This window comes from Nyctibius grandis, chromosome 12 (assembly GCF_013368605.1).
Source record: "Nyctibius grandis isolate bNycGra1 chromosome 12, bNycGra1.pri, whole genome shotgun sequence".
In the NCBI taxonomy this organism is placed as follows: Eukaryota; Metazoa; Chordata; class Aves; order Nyctibiiformes; family Nyctibiidae; genus Nyctibius; species Nyctibius grandis.
In genome coordinates, this window is record NC_090669.1 from 14,355,540 (window position 1) to 14,383,203 (window position 27,664).

Consider the following 27,664-nt stretch of genomic DNA (forward strand, 5'->3'; position numbering starts at 1 on the left):
TTATTCAATACTTTGGTGTACAGACCATTGTAGTTGTATTCAGAAAGCATACGTATATCTGCTCAACTTCATGACTAGTCATTTTGTGTGTGCGTGCATAAACAAATTGAAAGGACACACAATACTCAAAATTGCACACATGGTTTGGGAATGTGGCATTAATCTTTTCTCAAAATCTCTTGCCTATAGATCAGCACCAAAACAGAATTCACTGTTTGTTAATCAGTTCTTTGGGATTCTCATTTATTCAGGAGAATTTATCAACTGAGCCTATGACTTTCAGAGTATCAGAAGATAGATATTGTGTCCTCTTATGCCAGATGAGAAATTAATTTGAATGAAATGAAAATTGTCCTCTGCCTCAGGAATTACAGATTAAATGGTTACACTCATTTTGCTGATGCTCTTAGAGTATCCTGCAAATAACAGCTACAAAGATCTAGGAGCGCAAGCCTCCAGACAAAAATTAATTTTTCTGTTAAATTCTATAGCTATACTGTTTAATGAATGAAGGCAGGAAAGATGAGGCATCATCATTGGAATCAACATTCAGACATGGAAGTAGTGAATATTAGCCTTGTGCCCAAGAAAAAGCAAAATAACTCAGATCAAGATATCGAAAAGTCTTCTGAATTGATTTCAGTATGAGTCTATCTGAAAAGGAATTAGGTAGCCGAATGCGTAAACCTATCTAATAACTGAAGTCAAACGAATCCAGTAACATACGTATGCTCTCATAAATGCCCTTGGAGTTCCCTTCTGCTTGCTTGCAGCCTTGCTTGTTCTGTTACTCTCATCAATGATGTTCAGTTTCTCTGCCAACTTCAGGTCCTTAAAACAGGTTCTTTTGGCAGCTGCAAATGCTCTTATCAGCAACTGCATTTGAAATTTATCCAACACTCAGACAGTTGTAAAATCTTGCAAATTGAAAATCCTCGGATCTCCTGGGATATCGCTGTTTAAGATCATGTTTAATCTCCTTTTAATATCCTCTCAGCAGTTTGATCCTGATCTTACGGTGATGTAAATTCAGAGTAACTCTCTTGAAGTCAGTGTAAAATCTAAGTAAGCCAATGGTGTTATTTTGGATTTATGGCTTGAGAACAAAATCTGGCATAGCATCCTTATGTTTTATCTCATTGAAATAGCAAGTGTAAAAGTTTCTGAATCATGTACTCTTCCTTCTTCATCTTTACTAGCCAAAAGGTTTGTTTGCTTTATTGAGCTTGATCTGAAGACTAATGACATTAATAATTAATCAGTTATGTTCTCTAGCTTCTTTACCTCATCTGTTTGCCTCTTTATTTTGCAATTCTCCTATAGAGACTTTGTCTGTTAACTTTTCAACAGAACAGATACTGAAATGGTACAAGAACAGTATTAATTTAATTGCCTGAATCACTGCAACAAAAGAAAAAATCTCCCTTTTCATGATCAGGAACTTCAAACCCTTGGGCATATTTTTTAATCTTGGTTTTATTGGACACTTGTAGCCATCACTACTATAAATTTTAGTATTACAGTTAAAAGGCTAAAAGGTCCACGGATCCAGTCTTTTTTTAAATGTGTGAGCGTGTGTAACTCTTGGGGACATAAGGGTGTTATTTATAATAACTGTTCTTAAAATCTCTGTTTCTGGTATTCTTAAATCAAAATTTTCACATACTATGATCTACCACAAGCAGTGCAACCCGATTAAATCACAGAATCACAACTTCAGAGCAATGCCAAACTGCATTATCAAACTGAAATAGAAATTGCCAAGGCCTATAATATAGTACTGTGTACTTTATGTACGGCACCGTATCTTTATGTAAGAGTCAGGTCCATGACTTTGTTTGCAGAAGGCTAGATGAGACATTGAAATAATCAAGTTTTAAAATCTGAGGAATCTATTAACTGGCTCATTTTAATATCTTGTACATATACTCTTGAAATTTTAGACCAGTATCTTGATCCATTCAGGACAGGTCTCCGTGACTGATGTGGAGTACGGAGTAGGCAGCAATAGAAGAGAGTATCTGCTGCTTTCTGAAATGCCGCAGAAGGCAACCCCTTTCCAAGAAGATGCATAGAAAAGCTAAGGAGAGTCAGAGTAATAAATACATCCCTGAAAGCAACTACAGAGAACCTCTTAGAGGTTACCACATGGGAGAGGGGGTTGCAGGTACTGCTTTCCATGGAAATGAGTTAATCTAGATGCTAAACAGTTTAGTGAGGGTTACTTGCACATTCTTAGACTGCAGCAGTGGAAAATGGAGAAAGATGAGGCTTTCTCTGAGTAGGTCTTATGGAAATGAAAGCATTTTCCATGGATTAAGGGCTCTGCAGATCCAGAACACATGTAATTTTCTCCAATACTCCTCGCAAAGAGCCATTCAGATGTGTTAAATTGTATGAAATGCTTGGGTGAAGCATTTCTTTGTGTTGTATAACCTGAATGTAGGCTGAAGAGGCCTAGTCCGTGTGGAAATTTGCACTAGCTTCTTTTTTAAATATCCAGTTTTTCTTCCATTGTTGATTAAATTAATAGGGCTGGTGTATAGGATTTTCAGATGGAATATGTTTTTCTTCTAGTTGTGTTTGACTGTGTGGCAACATAGTTTAGGCATGTTTTCCATGATTTGTTAGTACCCGCAATATTTCACTTGGGAAAAAAAGTGACATTGTTTGATGCATTAAGCATCTGTGTTAAATCTACCTTCGAATTTTGAAAAACGGGAGGCAACAGTAACACATCTCAGCTATTGAATCAATGGAAGATTTGAGGGGGGGTTTTCTCAAAAACTAAAAAACATCACCAAATATACAGAACAAATAACCAAAAGCATCAAAGGACCAAGCAACAGAAATGCATTATAAAAAGCTGTATTTCTCACTGGTGTCATAAAATACAGTGGGGACAGAAATCTTATTTTTTAAATAGAGAAATATCAAAAATTAAACTGACATCCAAAATGTAAGTCACATAAGAATTGTTTACATTAGTTCACATGATTGTTGCTGTGATATTATTCCTCTAACAGTGGTAGTATATTTGTAGTGGCTGTTTGGCTGCATAGATACACAGTGGATCTGTGTGATGAGTTGAGCTGTGCAGTTGAAGACTGACCAGCCAACCCATGTCTTCTCATGAGCACTTACTGGTTGGTCAAAGCATAGGAGGAGCTCATTCAGCCCTTTCCCATGTGTGGATGCTGCAAAGCTATAGGGCCTGATCTAAAGCTCACAGAAGTTAATGCGAAGCCTTCCCCAACTTCTGTAGTCATTGGACATGCCCTGTTGAAACCTCCCATCTCATGTTCCTTCAGACATGGAGCCTTAATGTTTGTACTGATTTATAATAGATGCCTAAAGGACACCATTTTTTTAATAGAAGTTTGTTAGATTATCTATCTAGACATGAATTAAAGATAAATATAGATCTGCGCTTTTAAGCGTGCCTCTTGTTACGTGTCTGAGTGTGATTTATAACCCTTGACCTACTTGTACATGGAACTAAAAATGCTATGCAATACTGGTTTTATGTTATTGGGAAATACAAAAAAAAAATCACCAGACTCTTTAAGTAATTATCTGGACTGAAACACAATGATACCTTGTTATACGTAGAGTTAAAAAAAAAAAAAAAATTTTAGTTAGTGATCCATGAAATTTTAAACCACGTGGCAGATTTATAGTAAAACAACACCATTTCATTTTTCAACAAGTCTAATAACTGAGATTTGTTTGCATGTTTTGTGATTGATTATTGTGTGAATCATCTAATGTTTTTACTTATGACTCATCTGACAAACTCTGAAGTCTGTTATATTTTTATCTTATGCTAAAACAATATTAAAGAATTATAATCTTGTGGACTTTAAATAGTCAAGCAAACCTATATTTCTTTTTATAACTTTTTTACTCCAGCTTATTACAGAAAGTCACTTAGTGTTTTTTTCAGTAGCAGATAGACGTTAGTGCAGTGATAGTGTGTCACGTGATTCAGTATTATGGATGGCTTAAAGTAGAATTTATAGCTAAAGATTTGTAATTTTGTCATTATTTTGCTAGTCTATATAGAACAGCTCAATTTATAATTATTTACCAAACTCTTGCAGTCGTGATAGTGATTGATCTGGATCTGTGCAACATGGTTATTCCTATACTGATGTAAAAATACCTTTGATTATGGCCTTGTATGGATAGATAAGTAGCTACCAACTCGTAGTACCTGGAATAGCATGGGGACATACACGAAAATCACAAATAACAATTTGAAATTCTTGAGGCGCATGCTGGGCAAGATTGACTATCTCAAGCTGCGGGCATTAAATGAAGAAAGATCTTTGTGCTAGATAAGCATGACTGCCTGGTGTTCATCAGTACAGAAGGGTTAGCAGCTGAGATTACAAGAACATCATTCTCCTTTACATCTTCTTGGGCACAGTTTGGGCTATTTGCAAACTGATGTTAGATATACCCAATAAACATGTAAAGAGTATTCGTAGCAGAGCAGAAGTGTATTCTAACAAATCAAATGTGTGTTCTTTAAACAAAACACAGGAAAATGGAAAAAAATGAAAAATTGTGAAGACAATATATTTTTTTCTTAGGTTTTGGAAGAAGCATAATCATTAATTGTACAGCATATCCTGCACAAAATCAGTGACACTCAGAAATGGAATTAAAAGATACAATTATTACCAGCTATTTAGCTATTCTGTATCTTACTATCAAACAATGTGTGTACAAGCTGTTCATGCTCTCTAGTAAGATGCAGTTATTTTTTTCAAACTTGTTTTCTAATAAAATAAATTATATAAGCTGTAAGTTGAATACATTAGAGGAATATATTTGGAGGCCTCATTCTCCTTGACAGCCTGTGCAGACAGTGCCACACACACAGATGTGTGTGCATACACACATATATATAAATGCATTTGTTTTAATGCACAGTGTCAGAAATAAATGAGTCTCAAGTTCCTAACTAAATAATACCTTGTCTAAATGAGAAATTTAATTTTGTGATCTGTATTTCTAAAAACCCATTAGCAGAAGACAGTGATACATTAAAAAGTTTATGAGGTCTGTCTGACTCACCAGTTAGGCCTTTTTTCCCTCCAAATTCTTTTGCGCTGTAATTTTTGGATACTAGGTTGGAACTATAAATAGAGTCTATAGTTGCAAATCTACATTGGTCAGCAGACCCTTTGCATACAGCATTTTTCAACTCATGTCCTTATGAATACTATTCTCTGATAATCTACTTCAGTATTGTAAAAACCGCCCAGCTGAGGCTTGATCCTTGACTGGGTCAAATCTGTAACCCGAGGCAACCAAAAGGCTGTCTTAGTGCCTCTGGAGATTTCCCAGGCTTGAGAGAACCCTTCAGAACATAAAAGCTGACTAGTCCAGTCCTGTCTGGTCTTCATTACATCACAGAGCTGAGGAAATGGGATAATGGCCAGAATGCTGCTGCATCCTTACTTATCACAACAGTTTTTAAAACTGAACAAAATGTTCCCAAAAGATTCTGAGGACTGTATCAGGGTAAGATGGTCTCAAAGCTCAGTGACAGAAATGTCTAATTGTCCATACTCAGTACATGCCAAACCACTTCCTTAGATGTTATAAAACAAGGTAGGCTCTCTTCATCAAAGTCTTAAAAAAACAGACCTGGCTTTAAAAGGTCTCTGAAAACCAGAGAAAAATAGACTTCTATTCTACTGCAGCATAAATGGAATTGGACTCAATCCTGTGTCTTTTATGGGTAGGCAGGTGCTTACTCTGTAGCCTGAGTCTGGCCACTTGGGTTTGACTGAAGATAAGGATTTTTGTTTTCATCATGAAAACGAGTTAAAATGGGATATGCCATGAAGGCCAGACTCCATTGGCAGATTAATGAGAAGAGCTTTGCTTCACTGTGATATGGGAATGAGACCTTTTTCTGTAGTGAACAGGGAAAGGAGGTAACGAAGCCCAAAATATGGGTTCCTGCTTGAAGTACCAGGCGCATCAGTCCTGTATTTGAAAGTATCACCCTGGGCACTGCTTGGAATAGGTGATTCAAGCTGGTGATTTATCATTGTAGCTGGTGCAGTTACAGGAAGCTCCACATGCACATCTGAAATTTAAAAAATGAACCCCCCCTCCCAAACCATGCATAGTACTGTTTATAAGATTGTAGTATTTCTACAGTTTGGTTTGGTTTTTGCTGTAGTCCTCTTCCCAAGTCAAAATTTCCTTTTCTCTCCAGGTTTCAATCCTTCAAGTATAACCCACTGGTATAGCCAAAGAAAGAATTCTGCATTGCTGTCTTTGTGGAGGTAGTTTCTGTATCAGTTGCTTTCTGTAGAATTTTTGTAACCTCAATGGTTTTGCCTTTGTTTTAGCCTTTCTCAAGTAAACACATGTTTTATTATTATATTTCTACAAGGAAGACATTTGTTATTGGAAAAAACAGCTTTAGATACCAGCAGCTTTGAGCTGTCCGTTCTTCATTGTGTGAAAGCCTTGTTTCTGTGCCACAAGATGCACACTTTTGTTAAGTTATATTCTTTTTACGTGTCTTTTCACTGTGCTGGTATTGTGGCTTTGATCAGTTTTCCTTTTTTTGGAGTCATAAAGAACACTTTTTTTCTCTCCTTCAATCCTGCTCACCCTTCATATTTTCACATAGGAAGCAAATTTTTCTTTGTTTCATTAGCAAAATGACACTGAAATTAAAGGGCGTTTTGGACAAAAACTTTGCTCAGACTATGTGAAACATCCTTTATTATAAATCTCTTCTTCTCTTTCACTGTCTCTCTTGCTTCTTTCTAAACTCTCAGCTCCTGTGGATAGCAATATGCTGTTCATGTGCCTTTTAAATCTCTAATACTTTCCAGGTGAGAAGAAAAGTGAAGGAAATTGCAGGTCTGTTAAAGGTAGCTGAGAAGGAAGAGTCTGTTGGAAGTCATGTGGGAAAAGGGCCTGTAGGGCCTGGAGAAAATAGGGTCAAAGGATGGAAAGAAGTTTCTTCTTTCATACTTATCACGTAGATGTGCCCAAGCTATTGAGTAAATGGGACATTGATAAATTCTTTTGAATTGCAAAAGGTGTTTTGGAGTTCAGCTTCCGAAGCTCACAGTTCAAGCTTTTTCATGCACCCTAATACAAATATCCAGGTTAAACTTACAATATACCTGCTTATGCTTATTTCACGAACTCAGCTGCAATGTTTCCGAGAACAATGATTCAATTAGCAGAAGTGCATGTACCCCTTCAGATGCTTAGAAAACAAACCAGCCAGCTCACTTGCAAATGATAAATGGGTTAACTTACCAATCAATGAGCAGAATCTTAACAAACTTCAGATTCTGTAAGCCCACAGTAGATAAAGAAACCTTTTTTAGGTTTTGCAGATTTGTTATCACAGATGTTCATAAGCTAAATATATGGATATGCAAAAACAAATACTGTTTAAAATATGTATAAACTTCCTTTATTTATGTCTGACACTGATTTCATTCTGACACCACGTTTCAAGCAGCTGTAAATGCTAACTCCAGACCTCACTGTACTCCCCTGCTGCTCTGCCATGACTTCCATGACAGCAGGATAGCTAAGGCCTGCTTTTTCGGTTTGCATCTAACATTTTGTGAAGAGAGCTGGTAAGTGTATTTGGGAAGATTTTCCACTAGTTAATCTGATACTGTCCCAATTCAATTTATATTGGCTTCAACATGCCATTCATAAAGTTACCATCTAGCCTAAGTCTTCATAGATGAAGAGTCACCAACCAGTAGAAATAGTCTGCAAAGGAAGAAATTTGCAGTAGCATATTTTCTTTTTCTTGTCTTTGTATATGGTAGGAGTAGCAGGGTCTGACTTGGGCAGGCTATGAACATCTCCCATCTAATGTGCTGTGAATACACACTTGAGCACTGGTTGAAATTCAGTGGAGTAGTTCTGCAGATGTTCTGGGGTACCCTTCCTCCCTGCACACTTCTCTTTTATGTGACCCACTGTCATTTCTTGTGCAAGAACTCTGTGCAATAGTTCTCCTGAAATGATGGCAGGGTAGTTTGGAATGGACGAAATGTAAACTGTAATGACTAAAGGGAATATATCAAATGTCGGCATTTAACAGCATCACACACTGATTTTGGTTTGACCACTTCTTATTTTCTGTATCTAACATAAAAAGCAGGAGTCATCTTATCTGACTTGTAGATGGTTGTAGGTAGGTTTCTAGTCTGAGCAAGTTGTTAAGAACCCTTCAGTATATAGAGAGGCATCTCGAGCTAGTGGCCTGTCCCAGTTAGAGGGACTTCTTTTTATTGACATTAAATGAACTTTTACTATAGATAGCCTGTTAGAGTCTCAATTTTAAAATGGCTTAAGGTAGGTGAAATTAATTCCACAGTGGTTATTAATGAAATCAGACTTGGGACTTAGCCAGAGGTGCAAACACATAGATTTCAGCAGGAGTTTTGCTATAATTTTGTTTGCAGATAAGGACTGTCTATCTATAGATCCTATAGGAAGATGAACAAATGAGAGAAAAATAATAGCAGAATCTGATTAGCTTACACCGAGATTTCAATGCAGACGGGAGGGAGGAAGCAAGCAACTCACCAGGTCAGATGTTACTACACTCATTTGTTAACGTGCCTCCTTGAATGGAATTAATGAAACCTTTCATTATAGATCAATACACTCTATGACTAGAGAATATTATGGGTACCTATTGTACATTCTTAATTAGATTGAAATTGCTTTCACATTTCCTTTATATTCAAAAAAATCTGATCTCAGCAGTTTAAAAAGGGGAATTAAAAAACTCATCCCCTCCACTGTGCTGCTAAAGCCAGCAAGAGAAGGGAAAAAAGGAAAAAATCCTCAGGCACCTGCCCAGCTCTGGGCTTCAGCTTAGTGGCGATTTTGGCAGAGCTGCACCAAGTAGTACTCGCTATAGTGTATCCGTAAAGAAAATAAATGGTAATTCTCATACTATCATCACAGGAGACTGATGGTGACCATTAAAGGCAATAGGTTTGGACAGGGACTATATGGAACTATTTTGAGACATACTTCTATTCCCCTCATATTTTCTGTCCAAAACCAATTTTTTGACAAAACTATTCCAAATAAATGTGCGTCACCCTCCTTCCTCAGCTGCGTCTCTCCAAAAACATTCCCAAGTGATCCTCTACATGTTTTGCTTCTCGATGGCAGTTTATTACTCCTTGAATTTTCTATCAAAAGCTACTCCTAAAACTGGTTTTCTTAGCACCACAGCCCTATTCGTAGCAAAATAAAGCCCTTTGTATTTCAATACCAATTAATTAGCTGTCTTGTTACCTTGTGCTTTCAGCTCAGCCCAGGATGTTTCTGGGTTTATTCACTGTTTTCTTCTTTCTGTCTCAAGCTCTAAGTTTGCCACACCAGGGCTGCTCCCCTCGTTACGCGCCTGCACTGCATTCAACCAGCTGGGACCCAGAGCATGGTCCTGGGTGCTGTGTCAGTGCTTCAGGCCACCTTGCCCTGCATTTGCCTTGGAGCCCTCCTGCCTGTGCCCTTCCACCTCGTGGTACACACAGGCCTTTCTTTCTCTGGTACATTTGTGAATCGAATTATGAACTCTCAACATCTCTCTGAAGCAAATTTTAGACTGAATTCTCCAAGGCCCCCAGCTCTGCAGCCAGAAGGCTCCTGCTCTTTCCCTGGGGCTGACATCAGGCAGGACTTGCTTCTCTGCTGTGCTAAGTTCAGTGTCCCTCGACCTCCTTAGGATGCATTGTTTATCAGCTTTCCTCCTTCCAAATTCTTTGTTTGTACAGTGGCAGCTTTTGTGCCAATATTTTTTTTTTTCTTTGCCTGGAGTTATTGGCAGAGCTAATTAACCACAGAATATAAAAGCCTTGTTCTTCGGGGCCGAGTGGTGTGGTCACAGAGCAGTGTGAGTGCTGCCTTGTGGCGTGGGGGATGAACGGTCGGATGGGTTGCTTGAGGATGGGCAGATTATCTTCACAAAGAGGTACCTAGTTATTTCCAGCAACCCCCTTATTCTTGTGGGGCTGCGCATTGCATCCTTCCTTGCTCTGCTCTGTGCTGCTCCACAGCTACACAGATGGCACCGACTGCTGACAGCCACCTCAGAGTGCACAGGTCTTGGCCACTATGAGGAGAGCTGATGGGTGAGAGGGGACTTGCAGGCTCACGTGTGCCTGTGTGGGCATGCCAGGAGGGGACTGCGTGCTGCCTCTGGGTTTGGATGGGTACATGGACTTGGGGCACTTCTCCCTGGGCTCATGGAGCTCAGCACACACACCACACCCCCCACCGGAAATTGTACCTGGGGTTTTCACTTTTAGGTAACGATTGAGATTGAGAGAGAGGGAGAGCGGCAGCCCCTGGGTCAAGTGTGTTTGAGAAGGAAAGGGTCACCCCTCCACCTCCAGTGGGAGGGCAGCCTGCCTGGGCAGAGAGGCCTGGCCTCAGCCTCTGGCTGTGAGCTACAACAGACCAAGATTTTCCAAATCCAGAAATGCTTGGGGAACTTTTTTCAGTTTTTTTCCTGGACCAAATGTCTGATCATGACAGGAAACATGACTGGATTCAGCATAGAATGCTCCTGCTGTTTGTCCAGCTCAGCCGATTTCCCTGTCTCTGCTACGAGGTAGCGGTAGCCCCCCAAGCAGGAGACCCCCGGCGGCAGTGCCTGTGGCTGGCCGTGCCCGGGCTCCGGCGTGGGTTTCAGCCCACCCGCGGCGACGACGCCGTGGGTGGTCCTGGGCTGCCTGCAGAGGGAGTGGCGACAGGGAAGGCACAGGGCATCCCTCCCCGCAGCCCGCCAGCACAGCAGGATGCGTGTCCCCGTCTCCCTGGCAGACGTGCGTGTGGGTGCCTGTGTTGCTGAGAGGGTGCGGAGCCGAGCCGTGGGGTGGGGACAGCGTACCCTACCCATCCCCGGGGCTGGCTGGGCAGAGGGAGGGAGTGCCCTGGGCTCCTCACCCCCCTCACTGTGCTCTTCCAACCCCAACTTCTCCCCCGCGGGCATCAGAGGGCAGTCGGGACGCGGGGCTCTACGGGAGGGCAGGCTCTGGGGTCTGCTTTCCCCTTGGGGGCGGGGGGAAGGGGGAAGAAAATAGCGAAGAAGCAACAGCCTCCAGCTTTTCCCTTCCTCTAATCTTGCTTCACTCCCCCTTGCTCTCTCTCCCTCCCTCTCCCCTTTCCTCTCGCCTTTCCCCTCCCTCCCTCTTTCTAATTCCTGCCACTAGCTCCGAGCCTCATTCAGCAGCCGCTGCCAGTGGAGTGTAATAGGCTGAAGATGCTGCCGTGTCTGCTCGGTGTCTAGTTGTGAATGGGACGTGCCTCCTCTCCCTCCGCCGGAGGTGGCCAAGGGAAGCAGCCAGCCCTGCTGGACCTGCCTGCCCCAGAGAGCCACGGGGAGCAGCGGGGCACGCCGGCACCGGAGTTGTCTCGGGTGAGCAGGGCGCAGGGCGCGCTGCTGCCGGGCGAGGAGGCGGCTTGGCAAGGGGGGAGAGGGAAGGAGCGGGGTGGCTGGGGAATGGTCGTCTTCTGTAGCTCAGAGCGAGAGGACCGAGGGGGAGGATGCGGGCGTGTGCGCCAGAAACTTGACAGCAGCAGCGGGGCTGTGGCGGGGGCCGGGGGACAGGCAGGTGTGCGGCGGGGAGGGCGCCGGGAGCGGGTGCGGGCAGCGGCGCCGTGGCCGGGCTGCGCCGGGCGAGGAGCGCGGCTCTGCCGCAGCTCGGCGCGGAGGCGGCCGGCGGGCTCCGCGGAGGGGCGAGACAGTCTCCGAAGGGAGAAAGGAAACACTGTGGCAAACGGTATTTTTTTTTTTCCTCATCTCTTGCTCGGGGGGCGGGGAGCGGGGAGGGCGAGCGTTTGTCCGTTCTGAAACGTTCCTCCGGATAAGCAGATACTGAAAGCCCCGGACTGAAAATCTTTTACTTGCACTGTAGCTCCCAGGCATGAAATGGATATGCAGAAATTATGAGTGCATGAAATGAAGGATACCCTATCCAGAATAAGAAAGGGAAAGACTTTGATTTATATCTTTCTTTCTTTTTTTCTTTTTCTTTTTTTTTTTTTTAATTTATTTTGCTTGCTGGCTTTCAAATGTATCAGTATTCACAAGGTACCAAAATGGTATCCATCTCTAATACGGGCTAGTCCAAAAAGCATTAGACTCTTGGGTGATACATGCATAAGCACATCCCTAAGAAAGGTAAAATAGATCAGACTGCAGGTCCCCATAAATACCATTAACTTTCGGGATAAAAGTGCTTCCTGTGCAGTCCTTCGGGAGCACATATAGCAGTCTGACATCATGATACAAATGCCTTTACCTTCTATAGAAGTCCCTCTTTATTGTCTACTCTTTTAAATATTCATTTGGTGAGGAGAGAACCAGTATGTGCTAGGAGATCTTCTTTGTACCATTGCTACAAAGGACAGTGTGGCTGTGTAACACAGTATTTACCTACCAAGATGTCTGTGACAAAGGAACCTCTTTAGCAAATGAGGTCGCTAATTCAGAAATTGGCCTTTTATAGGGAGAATGTTCATTTCTTTTTCACATTCCAATGACTAGTAACTCCCTGGGAAAGACTTTCTTCCTGTTGATTTGTGATGGTGATACAATAAGAATTTCACAGACTCTGCGCACCTCTATTAAGAAATTAAATATTTTTAATTATTTAATAATGAAACTGTTGAATGAGAAAAGCACTAACAGATTCAGAAGCAGGGAAGCACACATTCCGATGTTACTCAATGTCTGTGTCTTTTCCCCTGCCCTTGCCCTTATGCTTGCTTCAATGTTTCCAAAGTCTGTGTGATTCTCTAGGTAAATACTTTGTTCTCCTTTTCTATGCTGGTTTACCTATACCGATAAATAAATCTGCTTTCAGTGTAGAAGTTCTGCAATAATTAATCTGACGTCTGCCTCAGTCAGGTCTGTCCACTGAGATTTGGAACACAAGTAACACAAATCGATGAGTGTACTCAATCCTTGGGATGATATTGTATGGAGAGATATATAGAAGTATATGGAAGTGGGATTGCAGATGTTTGCTTATGAACAGCATTTTCATAGCAGAGCGGCGCAGTTCATGTTGCTGGGGAGATGGGCAGTAAGAACAGTAGGGAGACTGAGAGCAGAAGGTCTGGGTTGAGCTTCATACCTTAACACACAAAACATTTTTCTAGCATATTTCTTTGTCTACTACACTCTAGAAAACAGAAGTTTCTGACTGTACTTCGAAAGCAGTTCTTCTTCTCTTGTAGGAGAACAACAAAATAAAGTTACAGAACTAAGAACAAGATCTTCAATACAAGAATTGAAAATTCTTTAGGAAAATTACATAAAAGACATCTTTCTCCCGAAGGATCTTGTTCTTAGGCCCTAGAATAGGATTTTTTTTTTTTTTCACCTCATCCCTGCACTAGAGCATCAGAGAATGAGCATGGACAGAGAATGCTATTTATAGACTTCTCTACATCAGCTTTAACTTTGCTAAAATTTTAAGTGTTGCCTGTCCAAAAAAATCACTAAGAACTAGATTGCTTCATTACCAGAAATGCTGCTACAATATAGTATGTCAAGAGATGAGATAAGCCATTGCGATTTATCATCAGCAGTTTCAGAAGAAAATATGTATGGAAGTGGTTGATTGAGAGACAGGACAGCCAAATTAATTTTTCTTTTGCATAACAATATGGAGAAAGTACAAAGATTAGAATGATTTATGTGATTTGTCTGATAAAATGCTTTAAAATATATCACGTGAGTTCAGCTTCAATTAATATGCTATTATGACAACATTTAACATATTTAATTTAGTGTAAGAAACATATGTGAAGTTCAGAGTTCTAGTAGACTGAGACTAACATTTTTGTTTTCTGCAAGGGCTGTAACTAAACAAAGCATAACTTAGAGAAACAAACATTTTATTGCTGAGATTTCCTCAATATTCTTAGAAGTTATTTCTAGCTCAGATGTCATAGAAATTTAAAGTAATTTCAAGCTTAAAACTAGTGTCTCCTCTTTTTGGTGAGCCCCCTAAACCAATTTTGAATCCATTTTGTGAGCTGGATGTTTAGCGAAATATCTTCAGTGTGTGAGAAACAGAGGTCTCATCTGGAATCAATTAATTTGAAACAGTTTAGCAACATACTTTCTAGACTTTTTTTGTGTGTCTGAGTTTTTCTACTAGCATTTTAAGCTAAAAATCTGTATAATTTCCTATGCTATACCCTTTTTTTTTTTTAAAAAATGGCACTTCAGTTTTCATTGTCCCTTTGTTGGGGCCAACCCAAAGCTTAGGGAAATAAATGGAAAGATGGCCATTGGTTTAAATGTAGTTTGGATCAGGCACTTTGTATGAATTGAAAGGACTTGCTTTACTTAAGTATTGCCATTTTATGTTATATACATATATTTTACTTTATCAGTTAAGGAACATTGTAATTATATACTTCTAAAACTCTTTTGTAGTGTTTTAGGAGAAAATGTAGTCCTGAGTTTGGGGTTTGATACTGAAGACTAGGATACTCTTAGACCGTGAAATCATTGATTCCTTTAAGTGTAAGACCGCGTATGCCGAATTATTAAACCCATTCATTTTCTTTTCCTGTGTAAGTAAGGACTTTAAAGTCATTTAAATATTTCCAAAGGGTAGCAAATGTGCAGACGATACTCCCAGAGGAGAGATGTTGCTCAAGGAGCCGGGGTTTGCGGAAGCCATTCTCCCGCTGCTGAGAATGTCCCTCGCCGTCGCTCCGCGTTGCTCCGCGGGTCCCTTGGAGGCGGCCCGAGGAACGGCCGCGGAGGCGCAGCGTCAGCCGCGGGACTCCCGCAGCCCGGGGCCGGCCGGCGCGGCGGGGGGCGGCGGCGGGCGGGCGGGCACTAGAGGGCACTGATGCTCTTCGCTGCCTCCCGCCGCCGGCCCCGCCGCTCTTCAGGGCGCCGTGAAAAGCCGTTTTGTTACCGCCGGCAGCACTGGTCCTCTCTGGGGAGACAGGATTCAATCTCGCTGCGGTTCGGGCTGATGCTCAGGCCCTTTGTCAGGATTAACATCTTTCTAGTCGGTGGATCGCGTTACCTTCGGCGTCGTGTTACCACCTTGGCGCTCACTACAAAGTTTTAGAATGGTGTAACTTCAGATTGTCTGAGGAGTGCCACAGCTGGAGTCTGGGTGTAAAATAAACAGCTCAGCCCTCTCAGCGGCAGTGGGTTTAAGGGGTTTGCTATCTCTTTCTTCCTTTTTCACAGACAGTGTCAGTTCTTGCTATGCCAAGAGAAAGAGTTTAAAGACAGGAAAAAATGATACAGTGAGACAAAAACATATTTCTTTCAAAAATATTGTCATGCTTGAGAGATCTTATAAAGACATCCTTGATAGAAAAAGACATATTAGGCTAAATTGGTCTAATTATACCTGTACACATCTAGGTCAGTGGAGCTTACAACTGAAGAAATGAGAAAAGTAGGTTGGTTCCAATTGTTTCCGTATATCCTGTAGCACCTTGGAATATAAAAGAAGTTGTTACAACCCATCATTGCAAGTGCTGACCAAAAAGGACGTATATGACAGTATAGGTTTTAAACTGTTGCAGGCTTGGACGGAGTCTCATTTCTACCTGCTCTGTTCCGATGTTCTTCCCTAGCATCCACTTTGGGGTATTGCTAATAGCAGGATGCTGGGCTGCATGATTTTTGATCCATAGGCCAATCGAATTTCTGTGTATAAGAAATATATACTATAAGTAACAGAGTGCAAAATTTTATAATATTGTGTCATATCTGCTTGGGCAGATATGCAGCCAGAGAAGCCCATGTGTCTAATAGAAATGGTTGTCTACAACTTTGATGCCAAAAACGGGCAACACAATGCTGTAATAGTTGTACAGTTTTCTGTCAATCACCTGATTTAGGATATTAATTAAGAAGTATCTTAGAGTAACATCTCTTGGTGAGAGAGTAATTACTGCACTGGAAAATAAGCACCACTTTGCTGAGGAGCACTGTGTTTCAAAGAGGAGTCCGAGACCCGTTAACTGCCCATCCTTTGTGCTCCAAAGCAGGGAACATCCCTTAAGCTCTTAGATGCACTCAAGGTGGGTAGAAAAGTTAGAGCTGCCAGTCATGTTCAAGGCCCTCCAGAGAACATTACGTGTGGCTGGGAGATGTGCCTTGCAAGCCAGCAGGAATTCAGAGACAAATATCTGGAGCAGCCAGCCCCACTGCTGAGCAGTGCCCTTGGGGAAGGTGACATTATGGTTAATTTTGCCTGACAAAGACATAAGGCCTTCTTCCATAACTGCTTGGGTGGTGCGGTGGCTTTCAGGCGTCCCAGTCCCACCGAGCTCTGCTTGGCTCCATGAGCCATAGTTTAGCTCTTCAATTTTAAAGTGCTGGCTTAAGGAAATTCTAAGGGGTTTTTGTGTTTTTTCTCCAAAGTCTGGCAATGAGTAAGAGCCCTCTCCCTTCTGAATCAGCAAGAGTTCATCAGAATTCTTAATTGTAATTCAATGGCAAGCAGAGTTGGAGTAGTAGAAATCCATGTAAATAGATTAAAAGAAAAGGACCCAGTAACTGGATGTAAAAGAGGAGCCAGGATTTTCCAGAGTGATTGGTGAACAATGCAGCAATAGGTTTCCAAATATACTTAATTATTATAATGATGATTGAATAGTTCATCAACAGATAGATTGTAACCACATTATTCATAAACTGGCATAAAATGTTGTTGTGGATCATGAAATATTATAAAGTAGACAATTGAACAGAACTTTGATATATATATGTAAGCCGTAGGAAGTACCTATCTAGACAGTAATTACACTTAAGCTTTCATTTAATTGTGTTGGTACAGTCTGCCACTGTTCCAGCGAACTCCCAATGATTCTGTGGAGACACAGGCCCACATAGGATAAGACTGGAGTGAAGAGCAGAAGGAATTATATTTTAATAAGCCTTTAAAACACAATTCACAGCATTTCCATGTCTGTGAGCTTCACAGCACCGAGCATTTAGCTCCCTCATCTTTGTACGGTGCAACTAGTGCAAGTTTTCTTGCCCTACCAGCATGCATCAGTACTAGCCCGTAGCTTGAAAACAGCCTGGCTTCACTGGCTGTGCACAGGTTTGTTCCTTGCTTCTATCCTCACGCTAACAAGTGGGATAGAGATTAAATTTATGGTGTACCCTCTTGCAGCCACCATTTCTTTTCAGGTGAGCTCCTAATAACAGAGAGTCTCTGCTAGCTTGGTAAGCTAAAAAGTTCCTGTACTTGGTGTGAATCCCGTTGAAGAGCTGCTGCATCTACACTGCATTTCTTTACTCTTCATTTTACACAGTGCGATCATCAGATACTCCATGTGAAAGTATTACATTTAAGGTTAAACTGGTGCCATAGAAACTCTGGTTCAACGTAATTTTTATCCCAGTGAGGCCGCTGATATATATTTTTAAATAAAATAAAACTTCAGAAACATATTAATTGGTCTCAATGGTTAAGTTAAATAGTTAAATACATGCATACATATCATTCTGCCAAGGATAAGTCATTAGTTCAGCATAAACCAGAAATGATAGCTCTATTTGAATCAGGAGACTAAACCCTATTTCCATTAATGCTAACTGTTTTATTAATACATGCATGTGTCGGCATTAAGTCATAAATTTAAATGGTCTGTCCCTTCTTGATTTAAAGTAATTATCTCAAAGATCTTGGCTGCTGAATGAATAACTGCAAAACTTCTTTCATCTTTTATCACCTAATTTTTTTTTTTTGTATGTAGACGTTGTAAGGCAAACAAAAGAAATCAAGTTCGTGCAAAGTTGGCTAGCATTTGTACCAGAAATAAATGTATTTTCATTACCAGAGCAGAGTACCTGTAACTATACCAGCCCTCAGACGAGGATTCTCAAACCTTTTTTAAAGTCATATCACATTATGTACCTGCCTACATCTTACATACTTTATGCACATTTATGTATATTTTCATTTATATAGTTAAAATTAATTTTTGTGTGTTACTGGAAACTTTTAATTGAAGCGACAGGTAAGAAATGCAACCTTTATATTGTGTGAGAAAACTGACATTCAAAAAGCTTATACCTAATTTTTGGAAATAATAATTTAATTTTATCTGAGAGAAATCCTGAGGTAAATACAGGACTTTGAATAGTGTTTAAAAAATAAAAAACTGGTCTCAGCACTTGAAAACACACTTGAAATTTTAGGATTAAATCTTGTCCTTTTCAGAGCAGTGTTTCTGACAGACAGTCCTCCCTTTCTGCAGACTTGGCCACATATTGATGTAGTTAGATAATTGTAAGTATCACTCAGTTCATTTTAGATCACCATTCAAGACAAAATTTCAGTGCATTTCTTCATTACAGGGTACTTTCTAGTCAGGGCAGAAATGATTGTAAACTTTTTCTGAGGAATGACCAATATTAAAACGATTGAATGATGACACTCAAACATTTATTCAATGTGCACATAACGTCTCCTTCCCATTGTCTTTGAGCATATTATTCTTGCAATTAAAATTACAGTGAAGATCTTCAGTATTTCACATTAGTGAAAGTTACTCTTTGTTCACAGTTTCAAACCAAATTTTTCCAGACATAAGAAGTTCCAAAAGTTAGTTTTGGGCCCCTCACTACAAGAAAGACATTGAGGTGCTGGAGCGAGTCCAAAGAAGGGCAATGAAGCTGGTGAAGGGTCTAGAGCACAAGTCTTACGAGGAGCAGTTGAGGGAGCTGGGGTTGTTCAGCCTGGAGAAAAGGAGGCTGAGGGGAGACCCCATAGCTCTCTACAACTACCTGAAAGGAATTTGTAGCAAGGTGGGGGTTGGTCTCTTCTCCCAAGCAACAAATGATAAGATGAGAGGAAATGGGCTCAAGTTGTGTCAGGGGAGATTTAGATTGGATATAAGGAAAAATTTCTTCACTGAAAGGGTTATCAGACATTGGAACAGGCTGCCCAGGGAAGTGGTGGAGTCGCCATCCCTGGAAGTATTTAAAAAACATGTAGATGTGGTGCTTAGGGACATGGTTTAGTGGTGGACTTGGCAGTGCTGGGTTAACGGTTGGACTTGATGATCTTAAAGGTCCTTTCCAACCAAAACAATTCTATGATTCTATGAATAATAATTTTACTTGGGGCTCTGGTTCATATAGAAAACTTTGTCCACCACTGATTGTTGCTTTTTTTTTTTTGTTGCCGTTCCAGTTATAGCTCATATAGCTCAGAGAATGCAGCTGATCAGTATGCATTTCAAGTCTTTTTAGCACAGTGGCAATTTACATAGCATTTCTTTTGCTAAAGCAAGAGGAAAACATAGCAGGCATTGGCATTTACATACAAACAATTTATCATTTACATACAAAAGGGCTGATTAGGTAGCAATACAAGTGACTGTAGGTCAGACTTAGGATGGTCATTATAGTTCTTTCTGTCCTTAAAATTGTGAATTTTGCAATACTTATTTGAAAAAAAATGTGTTCATACACTATGAATATGTAGTCATGTTTCAAGTACTAAATTTAACAATCCTCTTAGAGATCTTTGGTATGTGGTTTTCTATGGTGCAGTCTTTAGCTATACCCTTGTAGTGAAGTCAGTTTAAGGTGAACCCTTCCTCAGTGATTCCCAGTCCTGTACTGTTCACAGTCCACTAATCTGTACAAACAAAGTTGATTTGGAGACTTCAGAGCTGATTGGGCTACCTGCATGATCGTGTTAAAATAAAACATGTACAATATTTAAGGTTACTGTCTATATGACCTTGGTAAGATTGAGCCTCTGCTCCTAGGTGTAGTTTTTGGTTTCTCAGGTTCCTACATCATCATCTTGAGTTCATTGAACTTGCTTATGTTTGGTGATATTTCTTGTGCCTCTGTTTATTAGCTTCTGCCCCCCCTCTACAGCACAAAATCTAATATTTGGTGAACTTTTCACCTTCAAAATTTCCCACTTTTCAGCGCAAACTTTGCTCTGCCCTCCCATAAGCTCCATTGTGTCAAGTATAGTGGACTCTTCTAGCCTTCCTTTTTATTTTCATATTTCTGCTTTACTCAACCATCGCCAATTATCCTCAAATGCTGAGACGTTCTTCTCTGGTTGGGTCAGGCTTATCTAACACTTGCCTTCTTCTTTGGCTATTACTATTACCTGAATTAAACAAAAGCTTCCCATTCCTGGGCTGCAGTGTAATCATACCCCTCACTGCAATCTTTTAGTTAGTAATGTCCAGTTACCTTCTGCACACATTATTTAGTTTTTTGGATCCATAAGCAGAAGTCTTACTTTCTTTGTATTTGGCTAGGTGTATGTCAAACTACTGGGAGCAATTAGATATGATAAACTGTAACTCTCAGTATGTTCAATGACTTCCTATATATTTACTTCATAACAAAGAAAACTCCACATTTAAATAAGATGTCATTGGTGTGTTCTGAGAAATACTCAAGCAATCTCATGATAAAGGAAACCGAAACCAGCCTTAATGCCTCGCTACACCGTTTATATACAATATGCAGATGTCATATGTAACTAGGACCCACTGAAAAAGGAAACAAAGATTTACTCCATGCTGCACTGATGTGCTGTGATCCTATAGCATCACAAATTAGTAAGTGGCTGCTAGCCTGGCTTTTAAAGGAGCAGTCAAAACACATGATGAAAATCAAAAGTCAAATTATAAAAGTCTAATTTTTTTTGGAATGGCATTGAGTTGACATTGAATGCCACCTTATTGTGACCTTAAATGTATTTGTACATTTAGAAGGCTAGGGAAATGTCCACCTTATTTAATATATGCTTAGAGCTTTGTTGTTGTTAGCAGACTTTTTAAAAAAAGACTTCTATGAGCAGACAAGTTTAAACTGTTTATCTGACGTTTACACTTTACTGGTTAAAATTCTGTCTGGTCAACCTGTTATAAAACAGAGAAACTGTATTGAAGTTCATGGGGTTATTCAATTGACATTGGTATTATTGAACAATATCCTCGATATTGTTCAGTATTGAAATTCAATATGGAAATTTCAATATGGAAATTTAAAGTAGTTTTGATAATTACATTAACTCATGTTTTTAAACAGAGTTTACATGGAGGTGTGCATTTCAGGGCCAAGCCAGTTTTTAGTTCTACTAGCAATGGGAATGCTGTGAATACACTATCATATGTAAGAAATTGCACTAATATTTGTTTAATTATCCAATTGAACAAGAAATGAGTTTGGTTGAAATGATCAAGTCTATAGAGAAAGTGCCAGCTCTGATACTTACCAAGATTTGACAGTTGCTCATTGTCATGACCTTGGCTTTTTTTTTGTGATGAGGTAGAGGTCAGAAAGTATGCTAGCTGTAATTAGTGCCTTCATTAGATCCTGTACGCTGTCCTCTGCAGCAGACTTGAACCAGATTGTCTACACGTATCAGATTACTGACGAACTGGGAGCAAATCTGTATTTTGTTCTCATAGCTGTTAAATCCTGTTTCTGACTATCACCATATACAGTCTGTGGAACAACTTAGCCTTTGTGGTATTTGCCTTCCAAAATGAATGACTAGCAAGTTATTTCTTGAAAGCTGTACATAATGTGAGAGCTACCAAAAATGGGACTTTTAACTTTTATTTATGTGTTGCAAAAAATTTACAGAAGGTCATTGATACTTTATTAAGAAAGTAATGTAAATGAAATTAATAATGTGTGCAAAAGACTTTTCCATTGGTATTAAATCATTTTGCCTACTAGAGGAGAGAAGAATGTTTTTGCCTAGAGGTATACCCCATCTGGAAATTAAATCCATTTTTACTAGAAATGAAATAATTCAGAATAAACTGCAGAAAAGCTTGTGTTTTAACTGTTTCCATGTGCTGAAAAGTAGGCTATATTTAACCCATAAATGCTTTGGGCAGTTTATTACTTTGAGTTAATGAATGCTAATTGCTTCTTGAATTTGAGATCAGCAGCTCCTTTCACGCTTTTCAATAATGTTATGAGGAGTATTTTGGGTCACTCAGATATGACTGTTTCCTGTTTCACATGTTAGTTGTACATGCAGCTCTTGTGACTTAACAGAAAAAAAACATAAAATTGTATACACGTTAACTTCCTTTCTCATCCTTACCAATTGACTATATGCAATTTCCCCTGTGGGGTTTATAAAAGGCCCCAAATTTTATCTTCCAACAAATTAGAAACATATAAACTTTTTAATAACATATCAAGGGTTTTAAATGTAAAGACAGGAACTTCTATCTACCTATTCATGCTCTAAAATAATTTCTCGGTTGTCTATAGCAAGCTAGGCATATTCATTATGCTTTCTTAAGCGTGTATCCTTACAAATTGAGATGTCAGTCTGAATGACATGAATCCTTTCCACAGCTGTGCCTTGAAGGACAAATGCCTTTCTACCACGAATGATACCAGAAAACGTTCTCCTGCAAAACTGTTTTTCTCACTTCTCAGTAGTCTGGTGAGGTCATTTCCATAATCCATGGACCTGTTGCTAAAATTAGGGGTGTATCTATATATGGCTATGCTTTTGAAGCTGTATAGGGAACTGAGTAAGAGATCCCTATACATTAATTATGCCTTCTAATTAAGCCCTTTTAGTAACCTCCTCATGTCTCGAAAGAATCCTAGAATGAAAGAAGAGGAGCATAGTTCCTCATTTATGGAGGGGAATTCTTTCAGTAATCACATTCCAAATTACAAATCAGCTGAGAGAACAGCATCTGCATTGACTTCTAGTTTCTGTTCTGTTTTTCAGACAGCATGACTAGGACTTTGACTTGTTAATGTCAAAGATGACTTCATCCAGGTACTTGCATTTGAGAAGAGGGAAGAATGAAAGGCTTAAATCTATCTATTAATTTTTCCTATTTTAAGAGCATTCTTTCACCTGACTAGATGAGTGTGTGCCCACTCATGTTTCTTTTGGGGGAAACAGTTGGAAAGCATGGAACATGATGAAAACTCTTGTATTGCAAAGTCAAACCCACTTGCTTCTCAGAAGTATTTTTATGTGTCTCAGTGACATGCCGTCTGAAGAGCAGCTTCCAAAGCATAATATTAAGGCAAGTTAACGTGACTGAAAAATAGTTTCAGCTTGTTTAGGAGAGGGAGTTTCTGCCTTCCAATAAACATCCCATCAAGTCTGTGGTATAAGGATCTTATTGGACCTACTATACCTACTATACTCCTATTGGAGCAGCATCTCCAAATGATATTGTGGTGCTCACTTTGAAATGCCAGAACATTGCATAAAATCTGCTACTAGTGGCAAAAGGGTTAAAAACATATGGGCTAGTTATCTGTCTGGAGCTTCAAACAGCCACATTCTACATCAAAAAGGGACTGCAGCAACTCCTTGATCAAAGCTTAGGTAATTTAATTATTTGCCTTCATGAATCAAGGGGTCCTTGAACAAGCTCAGGATGTCTGGATATTAGAATATGGGAAATTTATTGTTTCACTCCTTCTAATATTCCAACATCAAAGAGAGCTTTTTCCTATAAACAAAGGAGTCTGAAGTCAAAGAATTCAAGCAAAAGCTAGTGTGGAGAGATTCAGTTTTCTAGGATCTCTGTGAGCTGGAAATTAAGCTGATTCCTGTGGGGTAAGATATTTACCACTGTGAGTCTTTGTGTTTATTTTATATAACTAAACATCTGTACCAAATCTTGCAAACTGAAATGCTTAGCTCCTACTCCTGTAAGTTCACTTAGTTGACATTGCTTTTCCTGTTTCTCAATTTTACATGATTTTTCATATTTTGTTTTGCAAATCTCTGTTTGCCAAGCTCTAAGTGGCTCTTTGACCATGTCATAATTTGCTATTCTAATTAGCACAGTGTAATGTAGACTGTGCACCCTGTTGCGAAGGAGAGAGTTCATAGCTGATTCCTCCAGCAGCCCCAGCCAAAAGTCAGGGTGGTGAGAGAAGCCCATGGTCAGAAGGAACAGTGCTCAGCCCCAAGCGCCCCCTGTGCTTCTCACCATTGGTGGCAGTCACGTTAGTTTGGGATTAATGAAGCAAAAATTGTTTGGCATTTTTAAAACCTTAAACATAGCAGAGATGTGCATGCTGATACAAGAGTGGCTTCTCAGCCTGCAAAAATAAATGCCACTTTATTTCTAGGAAAGATTAATTCATTTGTATATTTCCCTTTTATTCTTATTTTTGCATTTTCTTCTTTTGGTCTGCCAGATTTCCTTTCACAGCTGGGGTCCAACCCCTCTTTTTTCCATGTTCATGGACCAAACATAATATACTAAAATTTCTTATGGTAAGTGCCAGTCTTAATGTGTGTTGTATGTTTATCTGCTATGTCATTTCTGCATAAATCTCTCTCATTGCCTGTGTTGTCCTGATTTTATATGTGTTATATTCATGACCTGCAACAATCCTGTGTGTCAAACTGCTGCTGAAGTCAGTGAGATGTCTCTGTGCAGATTGCTTCCTTACATCTTAGCAGGAACAGAAATAAATTAGTGGGAGACAAGTCAGTAGAGATAGGAAACAAATGTCACTAAATGTGGTGACAAATGTTTCCGAGTAATATAAAAGTTACATAAATAGAAAGAAATTAAAATGGGTTGGCTCATCCCACCTTCTCGTATTTACCTGTGAAATAATAAATGCCACAAATTTCTAGTACTGCAGATCCTTTTGCAAATGAAAATTTTTCTTTTAAAATGCCATGGAAATTTTTATAGAACAAAAGGACTGCAAAATTATGATAAATAATCTAATTAATTATCTCATGTAACACAGTAAATAATGAAGACGAGATAACAATGCAGTATTCTGCAATTCATTGTCATGCTGGTGAGGAGCTCTACAAAGTATTTTGTTTAAAATGGTGACATGATGCTTGGAGAGACATGCTCCTCTGCCTCCTGTAAAGAAGGTATAATCTGCTTCACATATTGGCTAACTGCAAACCAGCTCTGTCAGCTGTGTGCACTGCAGTTCCTTACAATGAGGTTACAGAATGAAATCAACTATACTCAGTTGTAAAGACATTCCAGATTCCTACCATAATTCCCAGGTAATGCTGTTATTGGAAGAATGCATTGTTTGTGTGAAACTTTTGAAACCACAGAGTCCAATTTTTCAGTTTCTTCAATTTGGACAGAAACCTTTCTTTTAAGCTTGAAAGACCTTGCTTTTCATTTCAGTTAACTAAACATGTTCAAATTATTACCATGTGATAATCTCATTCCATATTTTCCAAGAGGTCAGCTGGTAGAAAGGTGATTATTTCACTCAAAGTGAAGTTACTTGGTTGGTATCACACCAAATCTGCAGTAGCATTCAAGACAGCAGTATTATAGTTAGCCAGGCACATTGCCAAAAAGTTTTACACATGTATGTATATATATACACATGAGAACATGCACCCTTCCTGAAGTTTCGTAGCTTTACTGTGAAATCTCTGATGTTAAAGAGGACCGTATACATGAGTTTATGGAAGCCTTAATTTCGGTCATATAAACTGTGTGGTGGTGTGAGTGGTTACATTTACTAGTGAATGATGTAGTGACAATGCACATGGCTGTGCCATTACCAGAGGAGGAGGAATTGATTAGCAATAACACACTTCATTAACACTGCACTTTCTCAATCATTGTAATTGTGGCTCTTCCCCTAAAACATCAAGTGGAACAGGTTTCATTTCAACCAAATCAATCTAATGTGTTAAAATTTACATAATTTCCTCTCATTGCGTTTATAGAGCAGCAGGAATTTTAATTTGCATTGTCTGTATAGTCTATAATCAAAGTGTTAAGAGCACAAGGTTTGTTCATTATGTATGGCATGTGGTGACAAATTTACATAATAGGCTGCATCTTGCTGAAATATTCCTTCTTTCCCCACCCCCACCTTTGCAGTTTTGGCTATAACTTACTTTCTATAAACCTGTTAATTCAATTATACAAGCCTTTGAGTTCCATAGGAGTTTATTAGGGAGAAGTATCCTTATAAAAATAAATAAGTGGATAAAATGTCGTACTGAAAGATGAGAAGTGCTAAAGGAAAGCATTGAAAACTGGACTGTGTTTCCTGATTTCAGGAGAAAGCTGGTATAAAACCACTGTGGTGTGTGCTATTGCTGTATGCCGAAGGTAAACATTCACAGATTGAATGGAAGGTACCTTTTTGTTTGCTTAGTGGCAATTACTATATGGAGTCTACTCTATGAAAATTTTCAAAACTAAGTTAGGGGCTACAAAGCAATTAAGAAATTAAGATGCTGTAAGTATAAACCTCCATCATTGATTGGTGCCTGTTAAGGCCAGCCTTTGCTTTATGAAAATAAAAGGGCTTAACAAGATATTTTTGAGAGAAGATTATTTTTTCTCTATTTACCAAAATATAATAGAGGATTTTGATAACATTTGTAGCAGCTAAAAATATTATCTAAATGAGGAATGTAATGCATCCTTTGGTTTAGATATGTAGGTCCTCTGCGGAGTGTCACACCATAGCATCAGATTTATCATTTAGATCTTTGAATTACTGAGTTTTATATGTAGCATGCATCAGACAGTTCTCCTCTCCCTTTTACTGCCCAAGTAAGGATATTCAGACTAAAATGTAGGAATATACATTTATTTTTATTATATCATACTATCTTATAATGCAACAATATAAACAAATATATTCCATGTTCTAGCATGTACAGAAATTCAGGTAGTACAAGATTTATCTGCTTTGGATCAAAGAAAATCTTTGTAGAACCTCTTAACAGAAATGCAGAATATATTTGGATGTTGACAGTCATGCCTCTTAGTAAGAGGTTATATGGACAGGTCTTTCAGTCCTCTACTGAAGCATTCATACAAATGATTATATTAATATGTAATTAAATCCCTAATGTGAAGTGTTTAAAAACGTCATAGTGTGTTGTATTTGAATTGTATTTCAGTCCATGCTAAGAAAAGGGTGTGTGGGTGTATTACATGTGTGATGACTTGTATTTTCAGGTTATGTAAATATAGGAGCAGACACAAATCTGACATTTGTGGATATTTCAATCTCTGCATGAAATTGGAATGAAACTTTAGTTTATACTGTAACAGTTAACATCCAACATGTGCCAAAATGCTTCTAAACAATGTTATGTCAATGTAGATGCAACAACTGCATACGTAAAAATGAGAGTGAGCACTATAACTAAGTTCACGTTACTAAAGTTCTAAGATCAATACATAGACAGTCCGATAATGCTGAGTAGGTTTGGAGAGGTGCAAAAGACAAATGTAAAGCCAGTTAACCTTTGAGAGAGACATAGAAAATCCAAGAAAGGGGAGACTCATTTTGCAACTGAACTCACCAATAAAAGGGCCTATTAAAGTGATTAGGAAGCTGTAACACTGGCCACTTTTTTTTTTTTTTTTTCAGCTGTTCACAGAAGTTACTGTATGTGCTGCACAGTCCTTGAAAATGCCATCTCATTCTGCTCTCAAGCTCCTCTGATAAGGACTGTTTTGCCCACCTTCCATCTTGTTTCTTTCTTACCTATTTTCCTACCGTTTCTCCACGTTCATTGAATATTGTTTAAAAATCTGCAAGGAACTATCAAGAGGGGAGGGTTTACAGGTAGAGGCATATAGCAAGGGCAAGTAATGT

The 27,664-nt window shown here is 39.3% G+C and overlaps 1 protein-coding gene across 2 annotated transcripts in view; it reads left to right on the forward strand.

The window, feature by feature from the left end:
• CDH11 (cadherin 11) overlaps nucleotides 1–27,664 on the forward strand; it is a 226,727-nt gene that overhangs the window by 134,896 nt on the left and 64,167 nt on the right. Inside the window, exon 1 of one of the 2 annotated variants that reach the window (XM_068411534.1) lies at nucleotides 11,337–11,455. The exons of the other annotated variant lie outside the window; for it this stretch is intronic. The gene's annotated coding sequence lies outside the window, so the exon portion shown is untranslated. Of the gene's footprint in view, nucleotides 1–11,336; nucleotides 11,456–27,664 lie in introns of those variants that run through there. 2 annotated transcript variants of the gene reach the window in all.